Genomic DNA, 18,025 nt, shown 5'->3' with positions numbered 1-18,025 from the left:
TAGATATATCAATTAGAAGCGATTAAAAAAGACGTACACCATAATGGTAAATATTGTATCAAGATTTCCTTGTAAACTGAAAACAAATATTGTTGTAATTCTGTGATGTACACAGGCATCCCTAGAGGAAGACTGTGCACTATGTTGTGTTTGACAAAGACATGTTTTCGGCTGATGGATTGCTGGGTCTCAAATGTGTAAAAAAAAAAAAGACTGTTTTAATTGCAAGATAAGAATCTCACTCTTTTTCTTCTTTATTTTATTGGTTTGGTGTTTAACTTCTGTCTTTATTCTACCCGGTCATTGAGTTGTTCTTTTAAATTTACAACAACTGGTGTCAGAAATGGGATACTGTTTCTTTTTCTTTCTTTGCCATTTATATGACACACTCTAAGTTGTAGTTGACATCTTGAGGAGAGATTGAAGAACGAGGCGAGGACAGTGGAGGCATCCCGACTTGCGTGTGAGGAGAATGAGGAAAGAGGCGTGGGCTGAAGAGGAGAGATTGAGGAAATGGGTGAAGGGTGTCGAGACCCCGAAATATGAACGGGCGTGAGTAGCACGAGAGGTAGAAAGAAAGAGATGCAAAAGAGGCGATCAAGAGGCAAGAAATGTTGGAACTAGCTCTGCTAAAACACCAGCTGCATGTGAGCGGCAACACAAGAAGTAGTGTTTTGTACAAGCTGTATAAACGTTTCCAGAACATGATGACATAGTATGAAGCCGTGCATATAGCTTAAAAGTGTACACAAAGTCTCTCTCATATAGCTTCAAAAACAACCTAGGGCTTATCAACACTTCTTGTATTTTTGTACACCGGATGCACCAAAATGCTGGCTATTTATAGGTTTTCCGCCATGTAAGAAACTCTTCAACTGAGGAAATAAAATATGGTTCCACGTAATAATTACAAAAAAAAAAATAAAAAATTATTGACTCAAATTGGAAGAGAATGCAGACTTTGTTAAATGTAGGCCTATGTCTTCTTTAAGCGACAATATCCTGCCTTTTTATTTGTATTTTTGCACAAAGATTATATTAATTCACTCCGTCTGTCTTGGCAGAGCAAAATTTGTTAAATTTTTTAAAAAATCATTCATTAATTTATTAAGAGTACAATTATAGTTCTTACGAACAATCCCCTGATTCATAAAGGAGGAATTGACCAATTTCCCAACTGGTCCAGACAAGTGATAGGATCAAAGCTTATTGAGAAAGCTAAAAGCATGAAATAGCGCTAAACAAAAAACAATTGGTAAAACTATTTCTAATAGCACAGATCTATTGCAAATTTAATTAAATGACTGATCCAATCTAATTGATACAATTGCACTTAGCATAAGCTTTTTAAAAGTATTTTGATATTTTTCTTGCTTCTTCTTTGCGGTCTACACCCCTCGCACTCTCCTCTACCCCATTGCAACACCAAAGGTGTTTACCAAAATAGAATCAATTATCAATCTATACTAATAGTGCAACATATCACACCTTGTCTGTACCATGCCGTACGGTGCTCTGTAAAACCGTAAATTAATCTCTCAAATAAATTGTCTCGGAGATTATATTTTTTTAATGAAAGTTGTAAACTTAAGAGAATATGCCCTATTTTCTTTGTTAAAGTTTTCCAAATAGAAAGCGGTAAGTAAGAAAAATTATCTTTTGATAGAGTAATACATTTTTTAATTAAAACTTTTCCTCATTGAAAGTATACAATTTGACAAAATATTTTTGATTATCTTTTTTTTTTAAATAGATCTAATAGATGTCTTAATTTCTGTGTAATTTCTTCTTAATATGTGACTTAGTTGACATGAACAAGGTGTGCACACTGCCAACTGCTAAAATGTTTGTTTTTGAGGCTTCCTAATCTCCTCTGATCTTATTGAATTGTGTTTGTAAGTGGAAATTGTTTGAATCCTGTAACAACTCATTCTTTTGGTCAAGAGTGGATAACTCTTTGAAGTAGCTGTGATGTGCTATACAAACTTATTTAGATCAGGCCATGTTATTTTTATTTTTTTTTTTACTTTCGGAGTTCAGAGAAAAATGTTTAGTGAACATTCAAGTTAGGATTCTGCCTAGATTTAATAACATTTTGTACATGAATATGATGTCAATATTTTGCATAAAGCCTTAACATATGAATGCCATTAATCCACATTTTATTGTTACTACATATGGAGAAAAAAAGTTTCTTTTAGATTAGCTGAATTTTTCCACGACAAATTTGTTAACAATTTTATTTAATATCTTTTTTTTACTTCAGACTTCTGTTTGGGAAACAGTTTCCATTAAAGTTAAAATACAACATGATTATGAAAGTTAATAAAAATCCAATTTTAAAAAAAAAAGGAGAAAGCATAAGAACTGCGTTCAGCATAGGAGCATGAAGTGACCCAATTTATTTTAAAATAAGATCTTGACTATGAGTGGTAATACAAAGGAACACAGCTATTTTTATTGTCCTATAGTTAAAAGAATAAGAATCTGCTTTCAGTTTTTTTGTTAACAAAAGAAAAAGAAAGTTATGAAAAGGAAGCTGCGTAACTGGAGGAAAAGCTTGAAAAGATGAAAGCAGATGGTAAAGATGAACCTGATATTAGAAAGCAGGGTGAAGTGCTTCAGGAATCCAGATTAATGGTACCAGACACAGTTAAGACTTAAGAAAGCATATGCTGAACTAGAAGAATTATTAGAAAAAGAGTCTCATCTTTCTGAAGTAGAAGAATTTACACAAGCTAAGGAGGCCCTTAAGTTGGCAGAACCTATTGTTGCATAGAATTATTTTAACAATGGCTTTTGAAAATAATTATTAATGTTTTACTTAAAAAATTAATTTAAGCATATGCTCTCTGGATTTTTTTGTTATTTTTCTTTATTTGATTTATGCTTTAAAAAATGTTTATATTAGACTGGTCTGTGTTCTCTTAAATGTTTATATTACTTTTTAAACTAAAAATTCGGAACACTTAATTTGTGATGATTTAACTAAAAATATTAAACCTTAAATTTATATGATTTTGTAATAACCGTGATATAGACCCTCATTTAATACATTCACTAGTTTAGCTTAACATCTTCTTCGCATCCATTGCGTTTTCAAAATTAGTGTTTCTCAACATTTTTTTTTTGTTTAGTACCCACTTCTTTCATATTTTAAATAGTTAATAGGGTTGATTAATTTTTAAAAAGGGTTAGACTATCTAAGTTACAGTATTCTTAGGTACTAACTATAATTTGTAAGGTGTTTTTTGCAACGGATACAGGCTACTTTTACATAATTCTCTTTTGGCTTGAGTCGATTGAAGTCAAATGAATTATTCATGACAAAAATGTTTATACAATTCTGATTTTGCAAAATTTCTTCTCACTATTCCCACCTTTCTTTCCCTAAAATTATGTTTGCCCAAACATGAGAAATGCTTTACTAAGCAATTGTCAATAAATTACTGAGCTAAATTAATCTGTTTTTACTTTAAACAGTGCATACATGTTGTTGAAGGCTTAACGTTGTTTATGCTTTTTTTTTTATATTAATTACCGGTACATTTAATACGAAATATAATATAAGTCTTTGTTATAAAAGACTTGTAAATATATTCACGTAAAATAATTTTTTTAATTTAATGATTGAGCGTAGTGCACGTCTAGGTGGCATATTCTCTGAGCTTGTCTGGCCCGTTTGGGGCCATCAAGACGCTCGCAAGTAAAGGCAATACTTTTGTATAAGAGGCCTAATACTTGGTCTACAACTCTATATAATAGTAGGCCTATGTTGATTAGCTAATAAGTTAAAATGGTTGGAATTTAACGTTTCAGTCATGTAATAGGCAAATAATTAATAATGAATGTTATATTTTGTATTGACACATCGACACGACAGTCACCAAATTCAATAAGGGTAGACAATGGGAGTTCTGGGTTTAAACCCCCTCCAGGACAGAGGGTTTATGTTAAAACTCCCCCACTTTAATATAAATCAAAAGCAAACGACAGTCTAGAAATTCTGTGAGCGTAGCCAAGGGAAGTTTGGAGTTTAAAACCCCCTTTCATCATAGTCACCAAATTCCATGAGCGAAGTTTTGTAGAAAGGGGTTGATCTCCCCCTCCTGCCAATAAAAACATAAAGTGAATCTTGATGTTAAAACCCTGTTCCAATACAAAAGAAAGTCACTCAATTTCATAGAAGTATTTAGAGATAAAAGGGTTTTTTGCGTGTAACTGGTTTAACCCCCCCCCCCAACTTTTTTTTAAAATAAAAAAACAAACAAACTGGTGAATAACTAGTTACCAAATTCCATAATCGTAACCAAGGATGTTAAAATCCCCCTTCCAAAATTAAAAAAAAAAAAAAACGAAAAGAAAAGCTGCAGCCACCAAATTCTATGAGCGTAGCCAAGAAAGGTTTGGGGCTAAAACCTCTCCAATTAAAAAACAAAACAAAATTAAAGGACAATTACAATCAGCATGAGCGTAACCTAAAGGGGTTTTGATGTAAAAACCCTCGTTTCAATAAAAAGAAAAGCAAAGCTACGATCACTAAATTCATGAGCGTTGCCAAATGGAGTTTTGTGATCCAGGCGAAGTGAATTTGGTGAAATAGAAAAAAAAAATAATAATAATAAAACAGCGAAACAACAACAAAAATAAAAATAAAAGTACGCAATTGATTAAAAACCAAGTGTACTCCAACAGTAAAACTGAGGACAAGTTTCGCTATTTATTCCTGTGCGAGGCCCCTACCATTCAGAGGCCATAGGCTGCTGCCTATGCCTAAGGCTGGCCCTGACAAGAGTAATACAAATCATATGTGAATAAAGATTAAGTCTTAAATGAGATCTACAATCGTAAAATCATATTTACATGTCATAGATCCCAAATTCATTTTTTTTTCACTTTCGTAGACCCCTGACAGTCAACTACAGTGTATATCAAAGGTTCTCAAACTTTTTCAGTACAGGGACCCCGTTACAAGCCTTACGATATGTTGGTGGACGCCTGACACAAGCCTAATTTGTCAGCCCTAATGGCATATTTTGACTAATCTAAAGCTGCTAGCACAATCAAACTCTCCGCTATTGATATTCTATCTATCTATCTATCTATCTATCTATCTATCTATCTATCTATCTATCTATCTATCTATCTATCTATCTATCTATCTATCTATCTATCTATCTATCTATCTATCTATCTATCTATCTATCTATCTATCTATCTATCTATCTATCTATCTATCTATCTATCTATCTATCTATCTATCTATCTATCTATCTATCTATCTATCTATCTATCTATCTATCTATCTATCTATCTATCTATCTATCTATCTATCTATCTATCTATCTATCTATCTATCTATCTATCTATCTATCTATCTATCTATCTATCTATCTATCTATCTATCTATCTATCTATCTATCTATCTATCTATCTATCTATCTATCTATCTATCTATCTATCTATCTATCTATCTATCTATCTATCTATCTATCTTTCTCCGCCAAAATAATTATCTAGAGTTTGTTGTTCAAGAAAAAAGGTAATGTAGGTCAGTGTATTCCTGCCCTTATTTCATTTTATTTTGAACCGGAAGGAAAAATCTACGAACGGTTTTGCAATTCAAGATTATTGTTCCGCAGTAGGCTGATTCTGTTTAGCAGTTCCGACAAATCTGGATCTATAGTCTAGATATCTAGATATAGATCTAGAGTCTATATTTGTTTTTTTTATATAGATCTATCTTGCTATAGATCTAGTCTAGATATATTTCTAACTCTAGATCTAGCTGGAATAAATTTGTGTAACATTCTGTGATTCTTAAGTAATGGATTTATTTTCAATTGACCAATAATAATAAGTGAAAGTGAATAACTAAAACTTCAATAAGCCTACATAACATTTCATTATCTAGACTATTTATTTAAGTTTTTGAGCTCGCCCTCGGTAAGTCAGTAGAGTTTAGACTAGAGTGCGTAAGTCGTCTCTTTTTTCCAAGTCTAGATCTAGATAACTAGAGTAGTTTATGCTATTCGGACACCTAGGCTATAGTGACATAGTCTAAAGTCTATAACTCTATAGGCCCAAATTTGAAAGTTTGACTTTGACAGCGCATTATTTTACAGTGGTTCGACATAATTCTTAATCTAGAAAAGAAAATGAAGTATCAAAATCTTCTTTAGTTTAAGAGTTTAATATTAAGGAGAATAAGGATGACTACTTATATTTGTACCCCTAAGCCTGAAATATTTGTAAATTTGTTATTATATTTAAGGCTAAGGTCAAAGAGGCCGTGTGTTTTCATTTAATTCTGACAAATTTGACCCACATTATTTGATTCCGGACACCATATAATTTATTTTCGACAGTCTCTATATTTAAGCATCAATGATTCTATATTAATATTAACTAAATTTTAAGATCCCCAGGCAGCGCAGGCATAGCCCCTCACATGAAATCATTAAGATGTTTTCAAATTATGCATAAATACGAACACAAAAAATAAAAATATAAATACACTTATTCTACCTAAATTAGGTCACTGGAATACTGACTTCTATACCGACTTTTTGACTTATTTTATGTTTGCATGATTAGATGTGTGTTAAATGTTAGTCTTTTTGGTTTAATTAATTTAATAAATTTCTAATACAGATGATCTTTTGTGGTATAGTACAGGTTAGGATAGCCATTCTTGCCTAACTGAATCCTCTCTATATTCTCTCTATATAAATTTAGATCTATCTAGTAGGTCTAGACGTCTAGATCTAAGCAATCTAAGCATTTAACTTCATTCAATGTACCAAGCTCACTACAAACATTTGCCCATTTATTCTCTATAAAAAAAAACAACAAATGAACAAAAATATAATATAAGATCATTAACATTGATATCCAAAACTGGCTGTCTGAAATAAATTTTGGTAAGAAAATCGTAATTAAATTTGGACACCCTATTATTAATTTTTTTTTTGTATGGAATCAAACAACTTGGCTTATGAATCAAATAAATCAGCTCCAAAAACAGAATAAATATTGCCCGTCTCATTAGTATAGACATAGCCAATAAAAAAATATTGTCTTAACCCTAGGAACAGGTACAGTCATCCTGGTAACATAGTAAAAAAAAAAAACAACCTGACTTACAAATTTGAAATTCGTTTTTCTTACATAAAAGACAGCTAAATGGAAGGAAATTGGGTCAGAATCACTGGAAAATGGACAAGCAGATTATACAGTGCGCTAGTTTTATAATAAATATTAAAATAATTATTTAATGACCATAAAAACAATGAATGTCCAAATTCATGTAATGTCCGAATTAATAAACTACTCTAGATCTAGACCTACTTATACTAGTCTATTACTTATATATATATATATATCTATAAATATAATAATTATAGATTATAGATCTAGTATAGTAGTCTATATAGATCTAGAATAATATAGAGATGTATCTAGAATCTATTATCAAGTTAATCTAGACCAGCAGCTCTCAACCTTTTAAGTTCGGCAACCCTTTTTACAATCCCCCACTCTGCAACGACATCCCCCCCCCCCCCAACGCACACACACATACAGCAATAGAAGAATAGATAATAACAATCCATAATTTTGATGATCTTAGGCGACCCCTGGCTAATGGTCAATCGACCCCCAAGGGGGTCGTGACCCACAGGTTGAGAACCCCTGATCTAGACCTTATCTTATCTTATCTTATATAATACAGACGTTACTTCAAAAAAGAAGATGATTACGTCCTACGCGTCTTGCATTTAGTCATGCATATTAACCAATGACTTAAATTCTGCCAAGTCACTGGTTTTCCTGGCTAGCTCAGGCAACCCATTCCATGCTCTAATAGCACTAGGGAAGAAGGAGTATTTGTACAAATTTGTCCTAGCATATGGGACGAGGAATGTGCCTTTATCTTTGTGTCTTTCAGAGTATTTTATTAAATTTTGTTTTTGTATTTGAAGATTATGGTTCAGTGTTTTATGTATGATTGCTACTTTACTTTTGAGCCTTCTGTCCTGAAGGCTTTCTAAATTTAGTGATTTTACTAAAGGTGTTACTCTAGTCAAATGTGAATATTCGTTTGTTATGAATCTCACTGCTCTATTTTGTGTCTGTTCCAGTTTCTTAATGTTTTCTTGAGTTGAGGGGTCCCAAACGGAGGATGCATATTCTATTATTGGCCTAACCAAGGTTAAGTAACATTTTAGTTTTATGTTCTTATTTGATTTATAGAAATTTCTTTTAATAAATCCTAATGCTTTGTTTGATTTTTTTGTAGTTTCATCAATATGTGGATTCCATGATAGTTTTTCATTTATTATAACACCTAGGTATTTTGCGTTTTTAGTCTGTGATACTGGTTTGCCATGAATAAGATAAGTGGAATTAATTTGTTTTAGTTTTTTTGTTACTCTTAACAACTGACATTTTTCTGGGTGGAAAGACATGCTCCAATTTGATTCCCATTTCTGTAATTCATCTAATTCTCTTTGTAAAATATCTGTGTCTTGTGTTGTTTTTATTGTTCTATATATTATGCAATCGTCTGCAAATAATCTGACTTTTGTTCCTGAACTAATGCAATTTGGTAAATCATTTATGTAAATTAAAAATAGTAGTGGACCCAAGACTGTACCTTGAGGTACACCTGAGTTTACTGTTATCGGTGTTGATTTAGAGCCATTTATTATTACAGTTTGTTCTCTCCCTATCAGAAAGTCTTTAATCCACTGATGCAGTGGACCATTAATGCCGAAATATTTTAATTTTTTAAGCAAACTATGGTGGTGAACTTTGTCAAAAGCCTTAGAAAAATCTAGTAAGATAGCATCTATTTGTTCACTATTATCTAAACCTTTTGAAAAATCATCAATTAGTCCTATTAGTTGTGTTTCACATGATCTATATTTCCTAAAGCCATGTTGGTATGGTGTGAGGACATTATGTTTGTCTAAGTGGTTTATGATGTTGCTATATATTATACCTTAGCCTTTTAGTCTAATCCATAGGATCTTTGCAATAAATTAAGTGTCTAGATTCAGTCTAGATTTAGATCTAGATCTACTTGATCTAGACTCTAGACCTAATTTTCTAGACTTAAACTTTTTAAAGGGAAAGTCTGATAGTTTTGACAATTTTTGATATAATATGATTATAAATATGTGTTTTGATTTTTTAAAGATACAATGAATATATTAAATTCTTTTTTTTTATTTGCAATTTGCAATAATTACATAGAAATTGATGTTGTTCTGATGTAATTTTCCTGCGCTTCCTAAACTGGCAGACTTTCATTAGGTTTCTATGTGGCGTCACACAAACCTAGATCTATTAATTTAATCTATTGGCAGTATTGGCTTAATGTATAACGGTAAACCATATAGTAAAGTTTACATTCTCTTAAAAAAAAAATATCTTCATCTATGCAGTTAGATCTAAGCAAAGAAAAAAATGCATGTTAAAAGTAGATTGACATGCTTGACTAACTGCGGCAGTGTGTATTTTCTCGCCTGACCACTCAATACACAACAAACATTATCGCTTGGTTGTCTTGTCATGACCGACTACACGTAATCTCGACTAGCCTTACATTGACCAGTTTGTTAGAATCAGTCAGACACATGATCTATTTACTTTTTGGGACAGGGAGGGTCTTAGATGAAAATGTTACTTTTTTTCTGATGTTGGTTATAAGTCCTAATGCTTTTAGATCTATATAATATATATATATATAACTGTACCATAGCTCTGGACTAGGTCGTCACTAAGCCTAACAGTGAACAGCCTAACAGCTACTGTAACTTACTGTAAGAATGAAGCAATACAATTGGTTAAATCTAGTTCCCCTTTTAGTATAGTTGAGGGAAGTAACTGTAAGAATGAAGCAATACCATTGGTTAAATCTAGTTCCCCTTTCAGTATAGTTGAGGGAAGTGACGTTTGGTTAAATCTAGTTCCCCTTTCAGTATAGTTGAGGGAAGTGACGTTTGGTTAAATATAGTTCCCCTTTCAGTATAGTTGAGGGAAGTGACGTTTGGTTAAATATAGTTCCCCTTTGGGTATAGATGAGGGAAGTGACGTTTGGTTAAATCTAGTTTCCCTTTGGGTATAGATGAGGGAAGTGACGTTTGGTTAAATCTAGTTTCCCTTTCAGTATAGTTGAGGAAAGTATGTTTGTCTTTAAGCTAAAAACAAAATCTCAAAGAATCTCGTTATATTTTAAATGTCAAGAATTTACTGACTAATTTTTAAATGTAAATGTTTCTAAGCATTTAAATAAAAAATGGTAAAATGTTTACTATTACAACTTTTTACGCAGAATTGAAATATGTCAATAACTCAAATTTGAAAAACCATCTGAGTTTCCCCTTTAAGACTACTACTCGGTTGTACTAGATCTAGATCTATGAATAGATCGATATACTAAACTACTAAAGATCTAATCTACTAAATATAGATCTGCTATTTATCTAGAATAGAATCTAGATTCTAGAATTCTAGATCTAGAAGTCTAGATGTCTAACTATAGTATCAAGATCTAGAATATATCTCTAGAATCTAGATCTAAAAATCTAAATTCTATAGTATAGATTCTATACACTATATTTATATAAAATAATCTAGAACAAGAATATAATAGTGCTATTTATATAATATATAATGGATCTAGAGTGACTAGAGTCTAGATTAGTAATTAATACTAATACTAGTTAGTGCTGCTAGTGGAGATCTAGACTTCTAGATCTAGTCTAGATAGAGATTATCAGTGATTATCTTTATTCTTTAACATACAATGTATAATAATTAAATTATATCTAGGTATACATCTACTCATCTAGACGCTACTAAAATACTATTAATTTTATTTATGACTATCTTTTTCTTTAGATCTAGATTGATTGTCTATAGATGAAATTGAGTTAATTATTAGATTAAATTACTTTTAAATTACATTTAAAGTTTTTATTATAGTTTGCTTTTAAGAACTCTTTATTCCATTGAGATTGCAATAAAATTAAACCTGGCATGATGTAGTATTCGATAGTAAATGGATAAATTGGAACATGCAGGTGCATTCTTGATGTCCGTTTGATTTTTTAGCAATTAAAAAAAAAATTAAGAAAATATAGAAAACAAATTTTTATTAGATGATAAAGGATAACAAACTCTTTACTTGAAAATCTTTAGGCGCTCTGATATATAAATATCTATCTTTTATAGATATATAATATAGCTTATATCTCTCCTGTCTAAGATGAAATATCTGGGTTCAGTTTTTGTTTGTGTGATTGGCATGATACAATTTTTTATAAATTATTTATAAATATTTGAAAACATTTTTTGTGTCTACACAGACTACAGATCCTTAGAGTTATAAAACATCAGAAAATTTTTTATGTACATTTTATGAAGTCTGCATTAGGACATTGGGAAGGGTCAGAACTTAGCTAAATTCTAGTTTATTAAAAGAAAAAAAAAGAAACAATGTGGTGTAATTTTAATTTTGTTTTCTACGCTTGATAGAACATTTTATAGTTTGTTTTGAAAACTTAATTTTTATCATTAAAATTCAAAATATATTTTATACACATTATAAGGTGGATTGCTAATTACGTGTTTGCAAATATTGGTTTTTGCTTGTTACTTCTCTCCCCCTTTATATTAATATATTGAAGGTAAATTAAATCAAATAGATATCAATTTGTAAATTAATTGAATTTCCTTTGTACTTGATTATATGTAAAGTTGTAGGTAATGTATTACCAGCTCTGAAATCACTATGCCTGGTGGAATGCTGATGCCAACAATAGATTCTGTAAGATAATGCCATTTTTATTTGGAAGTCAACTCAATGAAAACAGAATTCCTATTACTTAGTGCATTGTGTTCCTTGAGATCTAGTTTGAATACTGACCCATTGGCTCTGAACCAAAATGATTGTAGTGTTTGTGCATTAAGAACACCAAAAAGGTGGAGATGTCAGCTGGAGACACACTAGTTGGCTGTGGGGGCTACATAGTGGACAGACCAGGCAGTATAAAACTTAGGACATTTTCGGCATAGTTGAGTCGTCATCTTGTTCTTTTTTTGAAGCATATTTCCACAGCCTTGTTTGTTAGCATCTGTGTGTGTGTTTGTCAGCAGTAGTGAGAAGTGTGCAGACCAAATTATTAATAGAACCATCAGACGTCTGGCAACTTGACTTTCCCCTCTCCTCTTTTGGTATTGAATTAGCTTCTGAGAGGCATGCCCCCCCCCCCTCCGCACTATTTTTTTTTTTTTAAAGTAAGATGACCAAACCCTGGTCCTTTTATTCTTTCTTAGGCCAGCTGGTGGTAGATGTATTATTGTGGATTGTTCTTTAAAAAGTTCACTAGACAATAACTTATCACATTTCTGCTTGAATTTTTCATGTTTAGCTTTGTAGCTGCATTCACAGGAAGTTCAAGTTAAGATTGGGTCTGAGCTCAAGAGATGTTGTTATTTTGTTGTCCCTAGATTCTATGGGTGGATATCTAACAATAATATACATCGAACTTGTTCTTTGCATGTGCAGTGTGATAATGAAAAAAAACTTTGTTGACATATAATTTTAGAAAACGTGAGTCAAATTGAGATTTTTATTATTTCATAATTTAAACATTAATTTTTGTTATTTGCTTAAAAATAATATATTTTTTTTATACTTCAACAAAATTGATTGAGGGAATAGAAAGCAATGACCGGGGGGGGGGGGTAAAAAGTACTTGGAAAAGTTGTAACATTTGGTAGTACTTAATAAATAATAACAAAGGTAACATGATAAGACCGTCTACTTTAGTCTAGACTAAGGGTAAGATTTAATGTTTTATTATATGCGGTATTAAACCAATACAAGAATGACACAAGTATGTGTCTATGGAATGGAAGAGTGAAACACAATAACTAGATATACAAGTCAGGAGTGGGGTTCGATCTTTGAGCATGTAGGTCAAATAAATGTGTTTCACTCCTAGCATACAGGCTTGTGTGTCTTTGTGCCGATTGACTGGTGGCACACTGCAAGCGTATTGATTGATGCCTGTCATTGAAGGCATGCGTTCGATAAATCTCGTGCATGCTGGACAAACGCGAGAAGTTGTTTCTTCTGTTGTGTAGTAGAGAATGTGTTTGAAAACATTTCAGGAGACACTAGGGTAATTGGGCCTGCGATCACAAAGATACATCCAGAGATTTGGGGCGCCACTGAAAACACGAGTGTTTCATAGGTCAGGGCATGGCATCGGTCATGATATCTGATTCAGTGTTTGCTTTTTTTCAATGTCGACATTATTTTTACATGTCTTGTGATCTGAAGTTCTTTTTGAATTTTATTCTGATGACATCTTTGAATAAAGACATTCATTTTTAAATTACACCAGTTGGAGGATCATCTTTCTTTTTGTTTAAAAACATGTTACAGACCTATGAAAGCCTCTACCTATGTAGATCTTGTTTGGTAGTAATCATAGCTTGAGAACCGCTGGCTTAACCTTAAACTTGAGTAGCTTTTTTTCCCCCGTGTCAGTAACATTTCAGGGGCAAGCACGTTTTCCATATCACTGCCGTTTTCATGTTTCGTGCTGTCCATGTAGATGTCAATGTGACTGTAAGCTAATGAGAGATCTGGTGTTAAGTACAGTTTGTAGTACAGCTACTGCACACTGCGCTGATTAATTGGTACATATCCCTGAGCTGCTTTCGCCCCCCCCCCCCCCCACTCCACTTTTTTTTTTCCTTCTTCCTCGTTTTCATTTTTATGCTGGAGCGTTCAGATGACTAGACCAATATTATATTGAATATATGAGATGAACTGCGCATTGGTTTCCAAATCAGGGAGTTCTCCATATAGTTTTCTTTATTAGGGTGTTTTAAGGCCAGTGTCTTGTAACAGGCAGGAATCATTTCGAGTAGTTTTGATTCACTCAAAGCGCAAGCGATTCAAATTGTGTTGTTTTCAGTGTTAGGTTCTATTGGACCATATTTTAGGACAGAGCAAAGCTTTACATAGAACTAGATCTAGATTTGAATATCTCTAAACTTGAGTGCAATGAAAGCTGGGATTGGAAAGAGTTGGGTACTGTAACTTATAAATTGTAGTTCCTTAAAAGAAATCTTTCAATGGAGTTCTATATTTCGCATAGCTGGAAAAGAATGGGGGGGGGGGGGAAGAGGGGTTACCCGATATGGGTGAAAAGATTTGGACTAGAAACGATTCATTGATCTGTGCTATGGGTACTATACTATAGCCTCCTTTGTTTTGTCTTGTATTCTTGTAATATATTCTCTTGAGGCGTATTGGTTGGAAAGTTAAAACGAGTATGGACAAAACCGAAGATTAATGGAGCAACAACATTGCCTCATGGTCCATTACAAGCGATACTACTTTTTTTTTTGTTTGGTTATAAAACAGATCCAGGAATGGTTTGAAATATTGACACAGTATGACAGTGGCGTAGCTAGGATAAACAAAACGAAATAAAACAGCGAAGTGTCTTTTTTCCCCCAAATAATAGTGTGCATTCTTTGTTCAAGTATTGCTAATTCGTGAAAAAAAAATATTTCAAAAAAGATTATACAAATAATAATGATAATAATAATCTTTATTGTCCGTAAGGAAATTTGTCTTACAATTTGTGCATTACACCAAACAAAACATGAAAAACGTGAAAATGTTCAATTCTGCGGGTAATCCAACTTTTTGTCATTGCTGCTTAAAATTAACATGTTCTTTTTTTTCTCCCTATATATTTTTTTAATTATACTAGAAATTGCTACCATTATTCTTGATTGGAATAAACCTGGTGTGGTATATTTTGGTGATAAAGTTAGCCATTCATTAAAAGTAAGAACTTCCCTGTGTATAAGTTTTCCTAAACTAATTCCTAATCAATGCTGTCTCAATCATTTGGAACTGTTCTAAGTATATTTAGTATTTAGTCTAAGTCAGTTAACTGAAAATATTATTGAAGTTAAATTACAATAGACAAAGCTAAAAGTACATTATCTGAAAGAGTTTGTCACAGTGTAGTTGCACTACTGAACAAACTATTGTAAATGTTCTTTTTGTGATGCAATAAAGGAATTTCAATTGGTTATGAACACGTCCATTGCTTGAGTGAAACTGAGGATGTTTCAAAGAGCAGACATCAGCTTTCTTCTTGTGGATTTGTTTGTCCTATTGAAGCGGACTACCGACCATTCTACTTTAGAAACAAGACTTAGTGTAAGCTTGTTTGGTGTGGAGGCTGGGACACAAACAAACATTACACAAAGGCTTGGCTCAGTACGCTTCATTATTTGGTACTTCTGTTTGTAGGTTTTACCCTACGGTGGATCTCTGTTAGAACACACGCTACTTGTACAAGAAGCTACTAGAAGGCTCTATGTGAACTGAAACAAAGTCAACTTTGAAACTTGTACGTTTGTCATTCACTTCAACACTTTTGTTTTTCTTTACTTGATGTTGCAATACCACAGTAATACACTGACCGCTATCAGGAGGTGGACATGTGTAGTTTTATTTCCTTGTTCGTTGGTGTTATAACTTACATTTTGTTTTTGTTTACTTGACGCTCTACTTTTAAATTACCGCTGTTAAGAGGTGTTTACGTCTAGTTATGTCAAAGATACCTAGTTGGTTTAAGACATTAAACATAAATAAATGTATTCAAGTTACCTAATACCGCTATCAATAATTTTCTCCATCTGTCACATTCATAGCTCGAAAACTGTAACCTATTTAGAGCATTCGAATTTCTAAGAAAGATTTATTCATGCAATGTTCAATATTTGACACAAATATCATCAGGATCTTTCCTGTGTGGCAATTATTTGTAACTAATTATCACGAGTCTTCTTGTCGATGTAGGTGCTGAAGGTGCTGAGAAGTGCTTAAGTTGTAGACTTTTTCTTGAGATGTCAGATGTTACAAGAAGTTACTGTGACATGCCGGAGATTCTATAAATGTATATTTCTAGATCTAAATACTATCTTAGAGATTGAATAAGTGACATTAATACGTGGCACTAATATACACGACTCTAAAGGTTCACAAGTCTACAAAAGAAGCTCTCCGAAAGTCTCTAGACATTGCTAGAAATTATCCTTCCGTTTCGAACTGTTGAAAAGTCTCTTCCATAAAATGTTTGTAAAATGTTTCACATGTTTCGGATATTCCTTCAGAGTTGAAGATAGTTTACTTCCTAGCCCAAACCTCCCGTAGGGCGACGGGGGATGGGAGCAAGCAGTGTTTGAACTCGAGACCATCGATAAATCCAAATGAAAGACAAGCGCGCAAACCGCACGACCAGGCAACCATCGATACGCTTCTTCTACATATATATACTTATTGATGTGGGAATTTATATTTAGCGGAATAGCAGCATTTTCATTTAGTCATTTTATTTACGGTAAAAATTCTAAAAAAATTATCTATTTTCTTCATGAAATTGCAATGCAATTCACACATTCGGGTGTAAGGAATGCGACCCTTAAAACTCCTATTTGAAAATCTGTTAACAAAGTTGTGTTTAAAACAATTTGGTAATCAGTGACAACTGCGAATAGTTGAATGGAAGGAACCTCCTTTTTTTTCTACCTAACATTTTTTAAAAATTTCAATCGCTTAACTACGTAGCCAAAGTCGCGTCATCTTGGCATACTTTTTGACTTGACAGTCCAATGCTAAGTCATACTACCCTGTGACTTTTAGCGTTTACTGTTTCCTGTGCTGTACGATTGCCCTTGAATAAGACATCCTGTCTGCCTGTTTTCATCTATTCTGATGTCATTTCAACTAGGAGACAGCTAATGTTTGTAGCTTACTGTTATTCTAACCCCGTTGAAATGCCATTTAGATTGACTACATTCGCTTCCCTTGATCCTCCCATGGATCTACTGCTGCTGTGTTTTGTAAAGGTGTGTTCAATAGCAGCACCTTTCACTTGAACAATAGCCATGTTTTCAGTGCGACATGAGGTAATCTCTTTGAATTAGAGGCTCTGTCACGCGAGGGATAATGAAGCTCATTCACGTGTTCATTTGCATTCACACCTGTTTTCGTAGCCTTCTGCCAATTTTAGTGGGTGTTTAGTAGCATGTCTTTTTGAACTTAAACAAAACAACGACTGTGGACATTTGTTTGTTTGTGAGTTCTCAAACTGCGCCTAGTTTATGGCTAACGACTTGAGATGTTGAGTGTGTGTTGGGAAAGAACGATGACGTATACATTATTTGAAGTTATACAAATCCTCTCAAAACTAATCATATTGACAAGTCTCTACCTAGGCGCTCGTTTATTGATTGCGGAATTATCGGAGGTGTTTGTAATGTGTAGGATACATTCATTTGCAATTAGAGAAAAAACAACTCCATAGGAAAAACAAAACTTATACTGACTAGTCGACCGGCGGCGTAGCATACGCCGGTCTTTTGCTGGGCCGGCCTTAGGCCACTGCAACCTATGCGACCGCAGTGGGCCCCCGCACTAGTTCAAAGTGTATAAATTATTAAAATAAACCATATTATAACTTAAAACAGATATCCCGCGCCCTCCTGTCGATTTACCAAGAGCTCCTGGAAATCTCCCTAAATTGCAAAATATACGAAAAGGTCTTTAAAATTATACGCAAATATATAGACAAAAATTTTCATTTTGGGCTGCCATTCAATATGGAAAACGGCAATCCTACGTGCAATAAATAAAAACGGTATTATGCATTAGCCGTACCGGTAATTGTGTAATCAGGTGAAAGAAGCTTCTCGCGCCTCAAACTAATGAAGAATTACTTGAGATCAACAATTCTCAAAGATAGATTGAAACATTTGGTAATTCTTGCTTTTGAGCGAGATCTATGTAGGAATTATTTTGATATACTGTATGACTTTGCTACACGCGAAGATCGTAAAGTAATTCTGTACGTAGTAAAGAATGAATAAAATGCATAGACGACGAATTTATTTTCTAATTCAAACTCTTAAATTT

General features: G+C 33.0%; 1 protein-coding gene across 4 annotated transcripts in view; it reads left to right on the top strand.

Annotated features, from left to right (window-relative positions):
* The first annotated feature begins 5,611 nt into the window (after positions 1 to 5,611).
* The window catches only part of LOC106069853 (beta-hexosaminidase subunit alpha-like), an 80,610-nt gene continuing 68,196 nt past the window's right edge, over positions 5,612 to 18,025 (top strand). For 2 of the 4 annotated variants that reach the window (XM_056034630.1, XM_056034625.1), the window contains exon 1: positions 5,612 to 5,946. The gene's annotated coding sequence lies outside the window, so the exon portion shown is untranslated. Of the gene's footprint in view, positions 5,976 to 12,507; positions 12,623 to 18,025 lie in introns of those variants that run through there. The other 2 variants (XM_056034628.1, XM_056034627.1) reach the window with 2 other exon arrangements.

The sequence above is a fragment of the Biomphalaria glabrata genome, chromosome 7 (genome assembly GCF_947242115.1).
Source record: "Biomphalaria glabrata chromosome 7, xgBioGlab47.1, whole genome shotgun sequence".
Taxonomy (NCBI): Eukaryota; Metazoa; Mollusca; class Gastropoda; family Planorbidae; genus Biomphalaria; species Biomphalaria glabrata.
This window is presented reverse-complemented; position numbering and strand designations above follow the sequence as displayed.